The following is a 17,732-nucleotide window of genomic DNA, read 5'->3' on the forward strand; positions in this document are numbered from 1 at the left end:
CTGTTTACAAATAATTTCGTGGTGTAATAGGTACTCAGTGGTGTCAAGGTAAAATTGGGAATTATATAAGGAGCTTTTATACATTCTAAACCTTACAAAATTGGGAACAACATTATTTATCTGGCAGTACTGTAGAAAATCCACATCCAGGCTTACTTTCTCCTTTTTCCGGTAAAGTTTTTCAAGTTTACGACACTTATGAAGAAGTAATGGGCCATATCTTGTTCGAACGAATTGCTGGAAGTTGAGGTAACTGTTGAAACGGAGATGAAGAATGAAGAGACATACGAAATAAACAAAGTTAAGCTCCATTGTACTGTAGATACTCCCGTAAGAGGGCCATCAACAATCAGGGAGTCAGGGCGAACTCAGCGCACATCACATTCTCATCCAGATCAAGGGCAGGAATTCAGAAGCAGAAGACACAGTATCCATTTATTCCAAGATTTCGTGATTCATAATCACATCATCAGGGATATCTACAACAATAAAATACAATATATCAATATAAAATTAAAAGAGCTATATACAAGACTTTAATTTTAAAAGCGGACGAAGGAAACTGATAAAAACGAAATAAAAAATAAAATTGTTAAGAGCAGAAAACACACGTGAACAAAGACGCACTTGGAAACAAAATAGTAAAATTCAGAACACATACTTAAATACAGACACACTTAAAAAAGTTACTAATAATAAATGAATAAAATACTGAAGGTTAACCTACCATTACAGAGGATAAAGACTCACTAAGAACAAAACATACAAAAAATTTTTGAGAGAGGCAAAGAGTTAAGAAAGATACAAGGGAACAGCGGTTGTTTGGCAGTTCAGAGAAGGAAATCGTTGTTTAATATTTAATGTTTCAAGGATAAGTAGTTCTTGTGGGTTGTTTGTATAACCAATGATCTTAAAATCTTCATAGATGATTTCGGTTTTGCATTTAATTGTATGGCTACGTATATTAGAGGATTCTGGATTAGTCAATCGACATCCGGTTCTATAACTTATTCCTCTATGGGAATCGGCCCTCACCCTGAGAAGTCGCCTGGTGGATCCAATATATTTTCCCAAATTACATTTAGAAATAAATGGATACTGTGTCTTCTGCTTCTGAATTCCTGCCCTTGATCTGGATGAGAATGTGATGTGCGCTGAGTTCGCCCTTAGTCCCTGATTTATATAAAAATATATTATATATATATATGATATATATATATATATATATATAATATATATATATATATCTACTAATATATATATATATATATATATTATATATATATATATAGATTATATATATATATATATATATATATATATATATATATATATATATATATATATATATATATATATATGTACGTAATAAATGTATAGTGTATATATATATATATATATATATATATATATATATATATATATATATATATATATATTTAAGTCCGACGGATATCTATCTATCGTGAAGACTAGAGTGAAACTGCTAGAACAAAGTCTCATTTGGAAAAGCTGCTTAATGAATCCCCTTGCAATAATTTTTTCGTTGTTGATGTTTGCAACAGCTTACTCTTCGTTTTGAAATTGGCGCTTTTCAGCATTGTGGTTTAGTCGAAAATAGTCCCGAAATCGAAAGTGGCTTTAATGTGATACCCACAAGGTCAAGATTAACCGTGAACTATGATATGGATTATGAAAAACTGGCACTTAAGAAATGAGCGCTTTTAAGTGCTGTGGTATTGGTCGAAACTAGGTCTACATTTCAAAATGCCTTCATTTGATGCCCACAAGCTAAAAAGTAACTATGCACAATGAAATAGATTATCAAAAACCTGAGCTTTAATTAAAATTTTTCACAACTGCTTTTTTTTTATTGTCCTATAACTTTTGTGAAATACCTTGATGAGATAAGCATCATAAAACATTCAAGAGGAAGGAAACTGTAAAATGAAGTCAGGAAAGTCCTTCAAGGATGATGAACTTGGTTGCTCTGTCTAGAGAGAAAAAAAACGCGTTTTTTACAGCTTTTTTTTTTTTTTGTCGGATGGGGGGCGGGATAAAACAATGGCTTTCTTAATATCGGCAGAAGTCAAGGTAATGTGATATTGTTGGGACGGGAATGTCGAATGATTTTATCTCAAGTGGGGTATTATTATCACAACAGGAAAAGAGGACTTTAATTCTAATCTGACGCCCAGTGATTACTGTTCCCGCTCTTGCTTTTACCGCTGCTGCTTCTAATGGAACTTGGAGTAGCACGATTTTAACTATTATTTTGTTATTCTATTATGGCAATTTCCATCACTATAAATTTCATATAATCTCAAATTTTCTCATAACGCTCTGTCGAACTGTTACCAGGTAGCTTAAAACCATTTTTTTTAAATCAATGCATGAGCCTTTAAAACGAAATGTAAAATCTAAACCACAATCAATCCATGAGTCCTAAGTAACAGGAGGCAATAACTTATCAAGCACTGCGCATTTATAAGCGCCTCGGTTGCGTTTGCAAAGCTACGACAATGCAGTCAGCCTGCTTAGGCAATTCCAAAGTCGACATGCAGGTTCAAATCTGATATAATTTCTCTAACAAAATATAATAATGAGAAATGACCCATATCTGAAATTGCTACAAGTACGTATAACTAATATTTTTAAAAGCCAACAGTCAAGATTATTTTCGAAAATGAAAAGAAGATGCGATGGCAACGAAGGGAAGAGATATTCGTTGCTAAGTCGCATTTGTTTTGACAGTTTTTTTTTTTTTTTTTTTTTTTTTTTTAACGACCATTACAGAATCGCTATTTATTTTGCCGAACGAAAGAGATGCCGTAATAGGATTGTATAAGTAGAGTATTTGGTGCAAGATGTCGGTGGAAATGTGCTGAAATAAGACTGGCAGTAAGGATAATTAAGAAAGCAATAATGGTTCTTCCACATTAGAAAAGTGGAAAAAAGTAGAAACACTAATACAAAGGTGAAATCGACGAACATCATCAAAATAGGAACCGCGGCGATATTCGAGATAACGGTTATCAGCTTGGTGATAAACGTAGACTCTGCTAGTCATTGCGTGAACAGCTCTCCCAGTCATTTTACACATGATTACTTTTGTATTGTCGTCATGTAGGCCTACCCACATTACAAGGAGGTGAATGCCCGGTACTATCTATGAGGCCTATGATTCAAGCGTCAACGCCTTGGCCAGAATTCATGATTTTGGATAACTACGTCATTTCTGGTTTCTTGGGTGACTCAACTTGGTTCCCTCTTTCTTAAAGTGGCTCCACGTGTACACGTGTACCACCATTTGATAAGGCTCTGTATACTGTAGGAGGATGTCATTGCAAGGATAGAGACCTTTTTGTTTAGCGGGTGGGCAGTTAGATTTTTAATATGTTGAACTAATTGAAAGTCCTTGGGAAGCACACCCAAAGCGATCCCATTCGGTTTTTACTGTCAAAATCTTGAAAAGAATAGGTCCCTGGTCCTGAATTAAATATCAATATTTCAAGGTTAAATCAGATGAAAAGCATTCTTCATTAAACTCCTTATAATCAGCTGATCTGGTTGAATAATCGTAGCATGGGACTTAAAGTAAGCCCCGATGAGTTCTCACTATTCTTCTAACAAACACGTCAGAAATTTCTCATTTGATATTCGTGTATAATAAAAAATGAATTTTTTTCTCCGTTCCCTTATCTTTTACGGGAAATGCCACCAGTTTTTCCCAAGAGTGGCTAATATCCAGTACCATAATGTAAGAAGGACCTTCTCAGTGAATTATATCTTTGTTGACATAAGAGTAGGCATTCAGTTGGTAGCAGACTTTGTTTAGGAATAACTGACAGCGAACCTTCTACAGCAGAGCTTGAGGTCTTCCTTTTTACTCTGTTTAGGACTCAAAGGTTTTGCTTTTTTCGTCTCATCCAAATCGAGATCATGTATTTGGTCTTCTTTGGGTACAATTATAAGAGAATATTTTCAGCAATCGTGGGTTAAAAAAATATCTTTGCCTTATAAAACTTCAAAGACATCAAACCTCATACGCTCCGAGGGATAATTTGCAACTTTTCACTGTCAATACAAAGGACCCAAAAGGGGTTTTAACCACTTAAGACATAAATTTGTTCACTCCATTTGGTTTTATGTACAGCCCTCCAAAGGGATGATTCCTACCTGGTAGGCCCTTGTACGCTCTCAAAATAAGGTGGTTCTTATATCTCATATTTGTCTTTTAATTTTTTCTCGTCAGTATCATAGCTCCTACAGAATAGGAGCGTCTATGGTTCTTTTTTTTAAATTTGATTTCCTCTTGTATGATCTTCACTTCAGGCGGTTTTTTTGTTGTATTGTCTTGGTGCACAATGTACAAATGCTCTCTCTCCTGACTTACAATTTGTTCTATGTAGGTTCAAATAGCCTATATACTTCACTTGCTTGTCTGTTCACAATATTCACTTCGGTCTAAAGAAGCTCAAGCAGTTTCTCATGTATATTGGTTCAGCATATTTTAGTGTTTTAAAGACTGTAAGAAGTATTTCATATCCTATTCTTGCTTTTACTTTGAGCCAATGTAGCTCAGTCAGTGCTGGGGTTATTCCATAACGGGATCGTAGTCTTTTTATAATCTGACGGCTCTATTTTGTACTCCTTGCAGTTTTCTTAGTAGGCAGTCGTGTCGTAATAAGTTCGCTGCCAGTAATCAGTGATTCGTCAGGAACTCCCGAGAAATGATAACCGTTTTTTTCTTTCTTTTTTTTAAGACGTTAGGGAATGACGTTCAACTTTTACAGTAAAATATATGAGCTAATTTTGAATTTAAGGATCCCCTTCTAAGCTTTTATTCATGATAATTGCATTGGTGTGTTTGTCAAAAAATATAAAACACTGAGTGCTATGAATAAATAGAATGACCTACTATGTACATTTTATCGAAAAGATTTTGGGGCAATATAATTTCTCGATAACCGATCGATGATTCTTCAAACCTAAAGAGAAAATTCTTGAAAGTCCAACAGGATTCTCAGTTTTAAAAAAAAATCACTTTGACCATACACGATTCAAAGATGAGTCGCTCATTTGTGAACGAAAATATAACGATGGTCAGTGTTCATTCGCCTGGGAATCTGATGATCCTCCAGATGTTTTAGTTGCCATTTCTTATTTAAATGAATCCCATGGAAGGGGGCCACTTAGGATGTGTCCTGATTGTTGAGAGAAAACATGTGAAATACATTTAGTTTTTTTAATCCACGTAGTTTTGTCTCAAGGATAAAGATTCCAAAATCTTTATTAGAACAAAATTCTAATAACGTCAGAGCGAAAGGCCTGAATGGATGATATTAATACTTTAGTCTCGGCAAACAGAGGGAAGCTAGCATGTAATTCCTAGCCGAGGTGATATATTTTTAACCGTTGCACCAATATTGAGTTGAAAAGAACACCAAATGTAATACAAAAAATGCCGGCTACTTTCAATGACTTTCAGTTCATGGTTTTAAAAAGAGAGTTTTTCAAGTCTGGTTTTAGAATGCATTTCGTCAAAGGGTATTCCTAGCTACTGCCTTTTACGTCTTAATTTCTATACAGAAGCAAGGGCAGCATCCATTCGCGAGTTAAAATGTTGAATAATGACAAATTTGTTTCTTGATCAGGTAACAGGTCATTGCTTCAGAAGAACAAAACGCACAAAGCAAAATTCTTGCGTAGGATATGGGAAACGTTCAACTTGCAATACCTAGCTACAAATAGGTTTCCCTTCTCAGGATACCTTTTACTGCTAGACGACGCTTTGCTGTTATATTAAACTAGACAGGATTTATCGCAGGATTTTTTATCTTTTAGAAGACCTGCAGCCAAGAAAGTTCTTAAAAATTTCAATGTAATGGATAGCAAACCTTGGTTCTATCATGTTGACATATTTTTGTTCTACTTCAGGAACCAAAAAGATTAAGGATCATGGTGCTAAATGTTCCCGAGGAAGGGATAACCTATCTCAGTCTCCAGAAAGAAATGTTGATGATTCCTTATCACTCCATAAGTCAGGTTTTAATCTAAATCTTGTTAGAGGAAAACATGATCATCATCCACAGTCCCTCAAAAGGGGTTGAGGCTTTTCTAGTTGTGATGTGATACAGATATTAATTCGGCTTCATATCCATTATTCAAAATTTTTCATAATTTTATTTACTCAGCTGAATTATTCAAGTAATAATTTGGGTAACTGATTCACTTCCGTAAGTGCAAAAGTGTTTTAAAAATCACACAGATGAGTTGTTTACAATTTTTGCAACTTCTACGTAAGGTTCAGTGAGATGCCATGTCTCCTCATTCATTCACAATAAGGTTTTTCAGAATTGCTATTGAAGACAGGTGGAAGTAACAGAAACAACAGCAAACAAAAAAAACTTATGAAATCTATTTCCTCTTATTTTAAGGGAAACGAAATACAAAAATGAAATCTTGCTAAGACGGGCAACTTAAAAAAAAAAAAAAAATCTTTTCAACGCGGTATCAGAGACAGATGTTAGTCATGAACTCCACCCTTTTCTGGCGGGACAGGGATAGATTGAGAAAAAATTCTTAGGATGGCGCCATAATAAAATTATCTTTTTTATTCATAAGATGATAATTCTTATCTTATCGCTGATAGGCCCCTTACACTCTCATTTCTTTCAATTTACTATTGAAACATACGTAAGTGTGTGCAAGGGATTAAGATTCCCAACCACGTTGTCCTTTCCCTCTATGTGACTCATTTTTCTGTTTTGAATTTTCATTCTAATTTAGGAAAAAAAAATACTTATGCATCTGAAGAAAAACAGCCGATTCATGAACGGTCGCCCAAACTGGATGCTCACAGAATGGGGTTGGACACCCACTTAGAATGCTGAAACTCACTATCAGCTATTGAAGAGATGGAGTGAGATCTCATGAGAAGCTATAAACACCCGGACGAATGATCAACCATGTTCTGATAAATCATGTAGACGGATATACCATGGTAACAGTCCAAGGTCAACTCCATAAGAACTATTGCATCCTACATATTTAGTATGGCACCAGTCTCCACATTCTACTGAGGTGACACTTGACCACATCAAGTGACACAAGTCCTTCATGCACGGTCTTTTAGGCAGGGTCCTTTAGATAGGGTCCTTCTTTAACCAGGTTCTTTGAGGCAGGTTCCTTCAGGCAGGGGTACCTCATAGGGTCCTTTAGGCACGGGTCCTTTCGGAAGAGTCCTTTAGGCCGGGGGTACTTCAGGTAAGGTCCTTTAGGAAGGGTCCTTTAGGCAGGTTCCTTGAGCATGGTCCTTTAGGTCATGTGGTTGAGGCTAGGTACTTTAGGCCATGTCCTTCAGGCACGATCCTTTAGGCACAATCCTTTAGGCGGGGTCCTTCGGTCAGGGGCCGTTAGGACACTTGAGGCAGGTTCCTTTAAGCAGGATCCTTTAGGTAGAATCCTTCAGGTGTGATCCTTTGAGCAGATTCCTTTAGACAGGGTCTTTTAGCCAAGGTTCTTCAGGCAGGGTCATTAGGCAGGGTTGTTCAGGGAAGGTCATTTAGGCACGGGCCCCTCAAGCAGGGTTCGTCAGACAGAGTCCTTCAAACATGGTCCTTCAGTCATGGCTCTTTAGGTAGGGTCCATCAGGATGGTCCTTTAAGCAGGTTTCTTTAAGAATATTATATTAGACAGAGGCCTCCTAGCTTGGTCCTTCAGGTAAGATCCTTCAAGCAGGTTCCTTTAGACAGAATCCTTCAGACAGGGTCCTTCAGCTATGTACTTTTACACTGGGTCCTTCATGCAAAGTCATTTACGGAGGATCCTTCAAGTAGGGTCCTTTTGGCAGGGTCCTTAAGGCAGCGTCCTTTTGGCAGTGTCCTTCAAGCAGCGTCCTTTTGGTCCTTTTGGGTAGGGTCCTTTAGGCAGGGTCCTTCAGGTAGAGTCCTTCAAGCAGGAGCCTTTAAGTACAGTCCTTTAAGCAGGGGCCTTTACACAGGATCCTTCAAGCAGCTACCTTTAGGTAGGGTCTTTCAAGCAGGAGCCTTTAAGTACAGTCCTTTAAGCAGGGGCCTTTACAAAGGATCCTTCAAGCAGCGACCTTTAGGTAGGGTCCTTCAAGCAGGGGCTTTTAGGTCGAGCCTTTAAAGCAGGGCCCTTTAGGTAGGGTCCTTCAAGCAAGATCCTTTAGGCAGGGTGCTTTAGGCAGGGTCCTCCAGGTAGGATCCTTCAAGCAGGGCCTTACGTAAGTCCTTCAAGCTAGGTCCTTTAGGCAGGGTGCTTTAGGTAGGGTCCTACAAGAAGGGTCCTTTAGGCAGGGTTCCTTCAAGGAGGGTCCTTCAGGTAGGTGTCCTTCAAGCAGGGTCTTTTAGGTAGGGTCCTTTAGGCAGGGTCCTTCAGGTAGGGTCCTTCAAGCATGGTCCTATAAGTAGGGATTCTTCAAGCAGGAGCCTTTAAGTACGGTCCTTCAAGCAGGAGCCTTTAGGCAAGGTCCTTAAAGCAGGGGCCTTTAGGTATGGTCCTTCAAGCAGGGCCTCTTAGGTAGGGTAATTCAAGCATTTGCCTTGAGGTAGGGTCCTTCCAGCAGGGGCCTTTAGGCAGGGTCCTTCAAGAGGGGGTCTTTAGGTAGGGTCCTTCAAGCAGGATCCCTAAAGCAGGAGCCTTTAGGTAGGGTCCTTAAAGCGGGGGCCTGTGGGCAGGGTCCTTCAAGCAGGGCCATTTAGGTAGGGTGCTTAAAGTAGGAGTCTTTAGGTAGGATCCTTCAAGCAGGGACCTTTTGGCTGGTGCCTATAATAATAATTAATAATAATAATAGTTTTTATTATCAGCTCAAGGCCATATCATGGAATATACAAAGAACAGACTATCATACACAGTCTAGATACATAAAATAACATGATAAAAACAGAAGACTAATCGGCAATAGCCACACTTGTTGAAATAGTATAACCGTGATACAAGTGAGAAGAGTAAAAAAAAATTGAATGTACCAAAAATATATTGATTATAATCACAGAAATAATGAAAAAGCAAACTACTAGTAATAACAATAATCGTAGCAATACAATAATAATGACAGGTTCTGCAGAAGACATTTTGCAAAAACAGATTAAGTCATTTAGGGAAAAAACGCCTCATTTTCCCATCTTTCCCACAATTTAGATCTTCTTCTTGACTCACTATTCAGGATGCTTTGTATGAGCGAATTGCTGCTGTTTCGCATCGGGTGATCAGACTGGATATTGTTCGCCTTACAATGATTTTGAAATTGTCCATGTGGTTTTCTGTGAACAACTGTGTGGCGGAGTGGTAACGAGGAGCGTTTGTGAGGCGTCTCAAAATGTCATTATAAACAACAGTGATACGTCTCGGGTGTGGTTCGTCCACAGGTAGCACCCATAGATACTGTAGCAATACGAGCGGATGAGCAGCAGTTTCACGTCTCGGTGACAGAAGGCAAACCTCCTTGTAATCATATTACCAGTTCTTTTAGGTCGTCCTTGATAATATGAACCACATATGGAAATTCGTGCCCGAATTCCATATGATGATTTCCGAGAAAAATTTGTGGTTCTGCAATACGCTAAAACGATCTCGGGAGCAGCGACTGCACTGGGTCTTGGTTTACTGTATAGGATATCAAATTCCTCTGCGTATCGGCGGCAAGTGTCGATGAGTCTTTGGAGACCTTGCACTGATGGGGAAATCAGAACCATATCACTGGCATAGCAGATTTTGTTTATAGTTAGGTTGAGTCCTTCAAGCAGGGGCTTGTAGGCAGGGTCCTTCAAGAAGGGGCCTGTAGGAAGGGTCCATAAAGCAGGGTCCATTAGGTAGAGTCCTTCAAGTAGGGGCCTTTAGGCGGGATCCTTCAAGCAGGGGCCTTTAGGTATGGTCCTTCAAGCAGGGGCTTTTAGGTAGGGTCCTTAAAGCAGGAGCCTTTAGGCTGGGGCCTATAGGTAGAGTCCTTCAAGCAGGGGCCTTAAGGTAGGGTCCTTAAAGTAGGGGCCTTTAGTTAGGGTCCTTAAAGCAGGGCCATTTATGTAGGGTCCTTCAAGCAGGGGCCTTTAGGCAGGACCCTTCAAGCAGGGGCCTTTAGGTAGGGTCCTTAAAGTAGGGGCCTTTAGGTAGGGTCCTTCGAGCAGGAGCCTTTAGGTAGGATCCTTAAAGTAGGGGCCTTTAGGCAGGGTCCTTCAAGCGGGAGTCTTTAGGTAGGGGTCTTTAGGTACGGTCCTTAAAGCAGGGACTTTTAGGGCGGACCCTTCAAGCAGGGGCCTTTAGGTAGGTCCTTAAAGCAGGGGACTTTAGGTAGGTCCTTCAAGCAGGAGCCTTTAGGGAGGACCCTTCAAGCAGGGGTCTTTAGACAGAGCCCTTCAAGCATGGGCCTTTAGGTAGGAGCCTTCAAGCAGGGGCCTTTAGGTAGGGTCCTTAAAGCAGGGGCCTTTAGTTAGGATCCTTCAGGCAGGGGCCTTAAGGTCGGGTCCTTAAAGCAGGGGCCTTTAGGTTGGGTCCTTCAAGCAGGAGCCTTTAGACAGAACCCTTCAAGCAGGGGCCTTTAGGTAGGTTCCTTCAAGCAGTTCATTTAGGTAGGATCCTTTAATCAAAGGCCTTTAGGCGGTGTCCTTCAAGCAGGGGCCTTTAGGTAGGTCCTTAAAGCAGGGACTTTAGACAGGGTTCTTCAAGCAAGGGACTTTGGGTTGGGTCCTTCAAGCAGGATCCTTCAAACAAGGCCCTCTTACCAGAAGCCTTCAGGTAGGGTCCTTCAAGCAGGGGCCTATAGGCAGGGTCCTTCAAGCAGGGGCCTTTAGGTAAGAGTCCTTCAAGGAGGGGCCTTTAGGTAGGGTCCTTCAGGCAGGATCCTTTAGGCAGGGGCCTTCATGTAAGGGACCTTAGGCAGGGTCCTTTAGACATGGTTCTTTAGGTAAGGTCCTTTAGGGAGGGCCTTTCAAGCAAGGGCATTTAGGCAGGGTCTTTCAAGTAGGAGCCTTTAAGCAACGTCCTTAAGGCAGGGTCCTTTAGGTAAGGCCCTTCAAGCAGGGTTCTTAAGGTATTGCCCATTAACCAGGTCCTCAGGCACAGTCCTTCAAGCAGAATAGGTAATTCCAGTGCTTAATAGTTTCATATCAGTTTTTTATAAAACTTTTCATGCACCACTGCCTTAGTTTCCTGGCTCGTATTTCCATTTAGTAGATGTTTGTTTATTTATACTTACTTATTGCTATTTATTTTCTCGATTTTCCATTTGAACTGAAGATAGCTTTCCAAAGCATTGACATTTTGTCTGGTTTCTTGTTTGCTCATTTTCATTATATTAACCCACCTATGTTTAGTAGAAAACTTGAGCTTGAAAGCAAATCAAGGTACAGGGTGAAATTTTGCATTCATTTCTATAAAAATCGCCACTTAGTTTCCCCTTGCATAGTTCTCAGCCAATTAGGTCTGGGTCTCTTCTCACTACTCTGGGGACAACAGGAACCCAGCGAAGTTGTTACATATTGTTCTCCCAGGGATTGTGAAAAGTGTTTGTCCAAGCCATCTCCATGTCCGTTTCATCACGATTTCAACTGTAAATGGAACTTTTGTCATTTACCTTACTGTATCATTTCTTACTCTGTACTTCTTATCAAGCTTTATTCTTGTACCAATAAACTCTTAAACAACTTCTTGTATGTTTAATTATTCACATCTCAAATAAGATAGTTAATTAAAAGGTTCATTGTGATTATACACGCATCGATTGATCGGCGAAATCCATGAGCACACTGTTACCATTACGTGCTATACAGTATTGTCCATTTTTGTGGGAACAGTTCTTGTCAATTTTCCTTGGCCTTTAATAACAACAATAATAATATAAAAAAAATAATAATCACTTTATGGTCCGAGAAGAAAAAGGAGAGGATAGAAATCAAAGGTGATAGAGGTACTTACCCACACTTTGTGCGAGTTTGTCACACATCTCTGCCGATGGCCGCCTACGTGTGCGTCGAAACGTAAGAGTAATATGACCCACAAAGCAGAATACCTTGCCGTGTCCCTTGGAAATTTATTATATCACTTACCTGTAGAGGAGAATAATATAAGAATAAATAAAACTTACTACAGGCTAAATGCCGTTGAAACAGCAGCAATAATAATAATAATAATAATAATAATAATAATAATAATAATAATAATAATAATAATAATAATAATAATAATAATAATAATAATAATAATAATAATAATAATAAATGCGTTACGATGGAAATTAGATTACTACACAATATTTTGTTAGAGTAAATAAAAAAACAATACAGAGCTTTCAAGGGCCTGTTTGGCTTTTCTTGCCAATATGAATTCTTTAAAACTAGAACTTTCTTAAAGAATTTTTAAAATTGGAAGTATACATTAAATTGGCTTTTTTTTCTTTTACGTCGTCTCTTAAAATTATCGTGATGACCTGTCAGGTTGATCACTCCCGGGTAGATTGATTGATTTGATTTATTGATTTATGTGTTTTAGGCATATTGCCAAGCACTAGGCCAACTGAGGCCATTCAGCGCTGAAACGGAAATTGGCAGTGAAAAGGTTTGAAAGGTGTAACAGGAGGAGAGCCTCGCAGTTGCACTAATAATTAATTGTTAGGAGATGGTGGACAGTAAGATGGAAATAAGATGATATGAAAGGAGGTAAACAGTAAAAGGAATACTCATACTACATACCTGAGTATGTAGTATGAGCGGAAGAGGAAGAGGTGGAGGAATCAGCAGCACCAAGAGCGGCAAAATCAACATCACCCTTATAATCCAAGTTACTAATACATTTTCCAAAACAAATTATGCGCTTCTGAATTTTGTCTTCTTGAGGATAAGGTTTGATATCCTCCATCCCTGGTCGTATGTTGGTGGGTAGGCTACCCGCGCCACAATTAGTCAACCTTCAAGTTATTGCGCTCTAATAAAATTTTAATTACGCTAGCATATTAACTCACTTCGTTTACGTTCTTTAATTTATATTTCCAATACTCCGGTCCCCTTCCCAGAAGTAATTCAACATATACGTACATCTTCACATGGAATTTCAAATACCCGTCACAATATTTTCAGTATTGTTGGAAGGACTTCCTTTCGAATGGTGTTATCAAGTTGAAACCAAATTCATTCTCCAACCGCAGAAACTATTCAAGTGTATGTGCGCACGCGCACGCGTTCTTTTTTTTTTTTTTTTTTTTTTACAAACTATATAGCTTGGTATGGCAAGAATCATTCAAAGACCAGCCGCAAGCAGCTGCTTTTATTCCTTTTGTACCTTCCAAAATGTTCTTGATTAGTTTTTTTCAAAGCAGTCAGATTCGAAATGAAATCTCAGCAGGCTCTCAAAAATTCGTAGTTATTTTGATCATACTTAAACTTAACGAAAAAATTATCGTGGACGGGTAAGTTATTTTTATCATACTTATACATAACGAAAAAAATAATCGTAGACGGTAAGTGGTAATCTGGGAACCTTTGCCGTTTGATGCCTGTTAACTGCCCGACGACGATGCCAGTACACACACAGTCGAATGTCGCACGAAAAACATGGTGGCTAGTATTGCTCACAAAAGACACTGTTGTGCTGCGTAATTATTTGCGCACATAAAATAAAAGACGAGTGTGTAGTGCAAAGATTGGCTAAATAGGAGAGATGTTTATGGGAGCCATACAATAATGGTACGTAACTATAATATGCCTACGAACATGATTATAGATACTACCTTACGAGAGTGAGTGAAAGTACATTACATCATGGCCACCGATTCTACACGCTCCTAGCAAAGGTAGACCCATACATCTGAAAACAAGATACAAACATGTGACACAGCAAAACAGCAGAGGATCGATTGGAAGCAACGTTGACATTTTTAGCAACGGGGAGAGAGAGAGGGGATTTGAATAGATATCAAGAATCTAACTAAATAGAGAGAGACTGAACTCGAACAGAAATAAAAGTAACAGCTACTAAAACGGTCTACGAGAGAGAGAGAGAGAGAGAGAGAGAGAGAGAGAGAGAGAGAGAGAGAGAGAGACTGGTATTCGAGTAGGAATTAAATAAAAGTATTTAGTACGAAGCAAAATTGTCAAATGAACTGCTGATTTTTTTATATTTCGTAATTGCAGTAGACATTTGGGCAAATGGCCTTGAAGAAAAGCTGGATTAAACACGAATTTTTGTTATGCTTTTCTTTCTTGCCTTGGTTTGTTTGTATGGTGCTTTTACGTTGCATGGAACCAGTGGTTATTCAACAACGGGACCAGCGGTTTTACGTGACTTCCGAACCACGTCGAGAGTGAACTTCTATCACCAGAAATACACATCTCTCACTCCTCAGTGGAATGGCCGAGAATCGAACCCGCGACTACCGAGGTGGGACACTAATACCATATCAACCACGCCGCTGAGGCGCTTCCTTACCTTGGTAGAAACTGTTTAGGAAGAAGTCCTATCAAAAAATGTTTGTCATTCCGTATTTTGATTTTACTCTGGGAACTATAAGAATTGTTAAAAGATATTTGCTCTCAGTATAGAGAGCCACGACTGCATATGCATGCATTAGTGTATGTATTTATATAAATATAATGTATTTGTATAAATAAAGGTAAAAGCCACGAAGGAAAGGGACACTTGGGTACTCCACTGTTACACTTCCCTTCGTGGCTTTTGCCTTTATTTATAAAACATCCATCACGTTCCAAATTTTTTGTATTAATTATACATGTGTATATATACTGTATGCATGTGTATATTTATGTATTAAAATTTATAAATATTAAAATTCATAAGGCATTTGCTTACGTTAATTTGTTCATGTAAGGTCCAATTACCTAACCCATTGCCTCGGCTTTTATTTGCTTGCATACTAAATACCAAGTTATGCTCAAACTAAAGATGTACGATAATACAATCCTTAATTTTTATTTTATGGGGGCCCTATAATAACACGTGTCTGGCAATGTCGTACCTCCAGTACTTGCCTCAGATCACCGGAAACCGACGGCAATTTCGCTCAACACTGCCACCATTTCACTGGTTTGCAAGCTCTATGCCATGCTTGCCCGTCGATCAGGCCCGCTCGCCTGGACATGTCTATTTGCATTGCCACTTCTGTTCCAATTTGTTTCTTGAAGTCATTCTCAGTGACTTTCATTCTTCCTCTCATACTTTGAATGTGCCGAGTTTTATTCAAATTTCTACTTAATACAGTTCTCTGCAATTTTTATTTTGCTTTAATAAGTTTTCAATTGGTGGCCTAGTTGAAACAAATTCAGTCATGTGTTTTCTTAAGTGGTCGTTTCAAACAAACGATCCCTCTGCTCCAATACTTCCATCGAACACAACTGAGAAAATTCTTCAGTTTTTAATAGTTGATGACTAACATTAGTAATGCAAAGGGTACTAATATATGCTTTTTCCTGATGTACACAAACAAGTATATATATGCTCTTCTGGCAACACTAATTTGTTTCAATTAAACAACTATAAACTGCATAGGCATTGTTATTACAACTTTCAGTATTAAACTTTCTAGATAAAATTTTAATAAATTTTCATTCCGTAACCATGAACACTCGAGACTATTCAGCGTCAAATTCATACCATTTATTAAGATGTTCAACATCATGCCCATTTCCTTAAATATTACCAAGACATTGCGCATATGTTTGACTGTGCGTATGTTTGACTTCTGGTTTTTAAGTTAAAATCTTTCACTTCCTATCAAACTCTAGTCTTAAAATTCCTGGATTTCAAACCTTACTTGGTGAAGATAAACAACTTCACGAACTCTGTACAGCATTTAATTGTAAATTCATGGAAAGGAAAATTCACTAGTTTGCAGTTGCTATCACAGATAGTTAATTTAATTTGAATTTACATGCACATTATTTAAAACTTATTACAATAATAGCGAATTACACCTTTAAACTATCAATGCAGGACAACTCATGGCATATATGAAGTACCAAGACTCTGTCGCCAGACCCTATTTTTAAATCATTACAAAATATTGCGGAGTAAAAGTACAAACACTGAAGTTCTTTAATAACGAATACCGTTGAAGTGAAACTCCAATTCCTGATCCTGTAAAACAAGAAAAAACCGGAAGAAATTATTTTAATTAGGATTAAAAAAAAAAAAAAAAAAAAAAAAAAAAAATCTTACAAAGTCTGTACAATAAGGGTTTTGAATTACACGAATTGAACTCTAAATAAACAGTGTACCCAAATTTGTCCAATGGCAAACCAAGGGGCCAGAACTACCTAAAAACAAGTGAACGAGCGAAGGAACGATCGTCACAAAAGTCAAGACGACAGAGCTACCGAACAAAATTACAAATTGCCAATTTTCCATGGCTGTTTGTGCACAGCATAATCTGGCATTACACTCTTTAACGCTGTGAATTGTAAACTAGAACATTTCTCTGGGACAGTAAACTATGATTGTTAGTATTGATTTATCACCTACAGAAAAGCCTTCAGTCTGTATTGTAAATTAGTGAAACAGGATTCAAAAGATTATTCTCATCCATGCCTCTTAAGTTATAAGCATTAAGTTTGGCAGCAGTTACGCTAATGTGAACTTTTAAGTGAATGAAAACTAATTTACGTTAAAGTTAGGTGTAATCAAAATTAAAAGTTAGAAGTTAACGTCCTTTTAAGCAGAGGGGCAGAAATGCAGAGAAATATGTTGAACTTTAGAAATTCAAGAAATACCCAGAAGCTTAACCTTTACATGTTTCACTAGTAAAGTTAAAATTTAACTAAGTATGCAGAAATCTAGAAAAAAATTCTTCACCGTTGCATATAAACATTAATGTTAGTTTTAAATCTTCAAAACTTCAAAGAATCTCGGTAAAGTTAACGTTAACTTCTAAAGCTACATCGAACGACTTCACCTGAAAAAAAATTTGAAACCATGCCCTGTAACATAAGTCCTAAGACCTATGGAACAGGGTATTGGAAAGCCCTCCACCCCTACAGGAGCACCGTCCCTGCTGGGGTGGAGAAAAAAAGTGCAACTTGGCTTGATTAGTTACTACAACTGGTTTTTAACAGCCAAACCTGGAAAGGGAAGAAGTCCATTCTCGTGTAACTCAAGAAATTATTCTAACTTAGGGATTTTGACCTCTGCTACTTCTCACAAGCGTAGTTTTCTTCAGGTGGTAGACAGTCCACGAACATCTGGGAGTGGTTTCAAATCTTCATTACATCAGTATCTGGAGTTGCACCATTAAAATAAATCTAAGGCTCATTAAAATAAATCTCAGGCAGAAATAGTAAAGTCTTATCAAGTTAAAATATTTTTAATACAATTGAAATAAGCCTGTTCAAACATCAAAAGCAAAAATCTTATAACTAGACTCACGGAAGCAACTAGTCCTATGTATTATTACGATTAAAAGAAAAACTTACTGAAGTCACGAAGTTCTTTAAAAATTTAATAATAGCAAACATGACATCAATGAAAACTAACCTTGCAGCCTGGGAGTAACCACGCCTGCACGTAGACCATCTTCCAAACCAGTGAATTATATAAAATCATGGATTCAACCAATAGAGAACTAATCCATCTGCTCAAGTAAATACGCTGCACGCTTCTGCCTTCACAGGATGTAATGACACATGAAACTTCGCCGTTCCCGAAGCGAAAACTGAGTATCAAGAGAAATATTATGGCTCTGCTTGTTGAAAAAAAAATCCGTTGCT

General features: G+C 38.1%; 1 long non-coding RNA gene across 2 annotated transcripts; it reads right to left on the minus strand.

Annotated features, from left to right (window-relative positions):
• Window positions 1-15,806: 15,806 nt before the first annotated feature.
• Window positions 15,807-17,732, minus strand: LOC135215248 (uncharacterized). Of its 2 annotated transcripts, none has more exons than XR_010314628.1 (3): window positions 17,500-17,732; window positions 17,088-17,242; window positions 15,807-16,107 (listed from the first exon to the last, which is right to left on the minus strand). It is a non-coding gene; the product is annotated as an uncharacterized LOC135215248 (long non-coding RNA). The 2 variants fall into 2 exon arrangements; XR_010314629.1 differs by having other exon boundaries at window positions 17,088-17,207; window positions 17,500-17,728.

This window comes from Macrobrachium nipponense, chromosome 5 (assembly GCF_015104395.2).
Source record: "Macrobrachium nipponense isolate FS-2020 chromosome 5, ASM1510439v2, whole genome shotgun sequence".
In the NCBI taxonomy this organism is placed as follows: Eukaryota; Metazoa; Arthropoda; class Malacostraca; order Decapoda; family Palaemonidae; genus Macrobrachium; species Macrobrachium nipponense.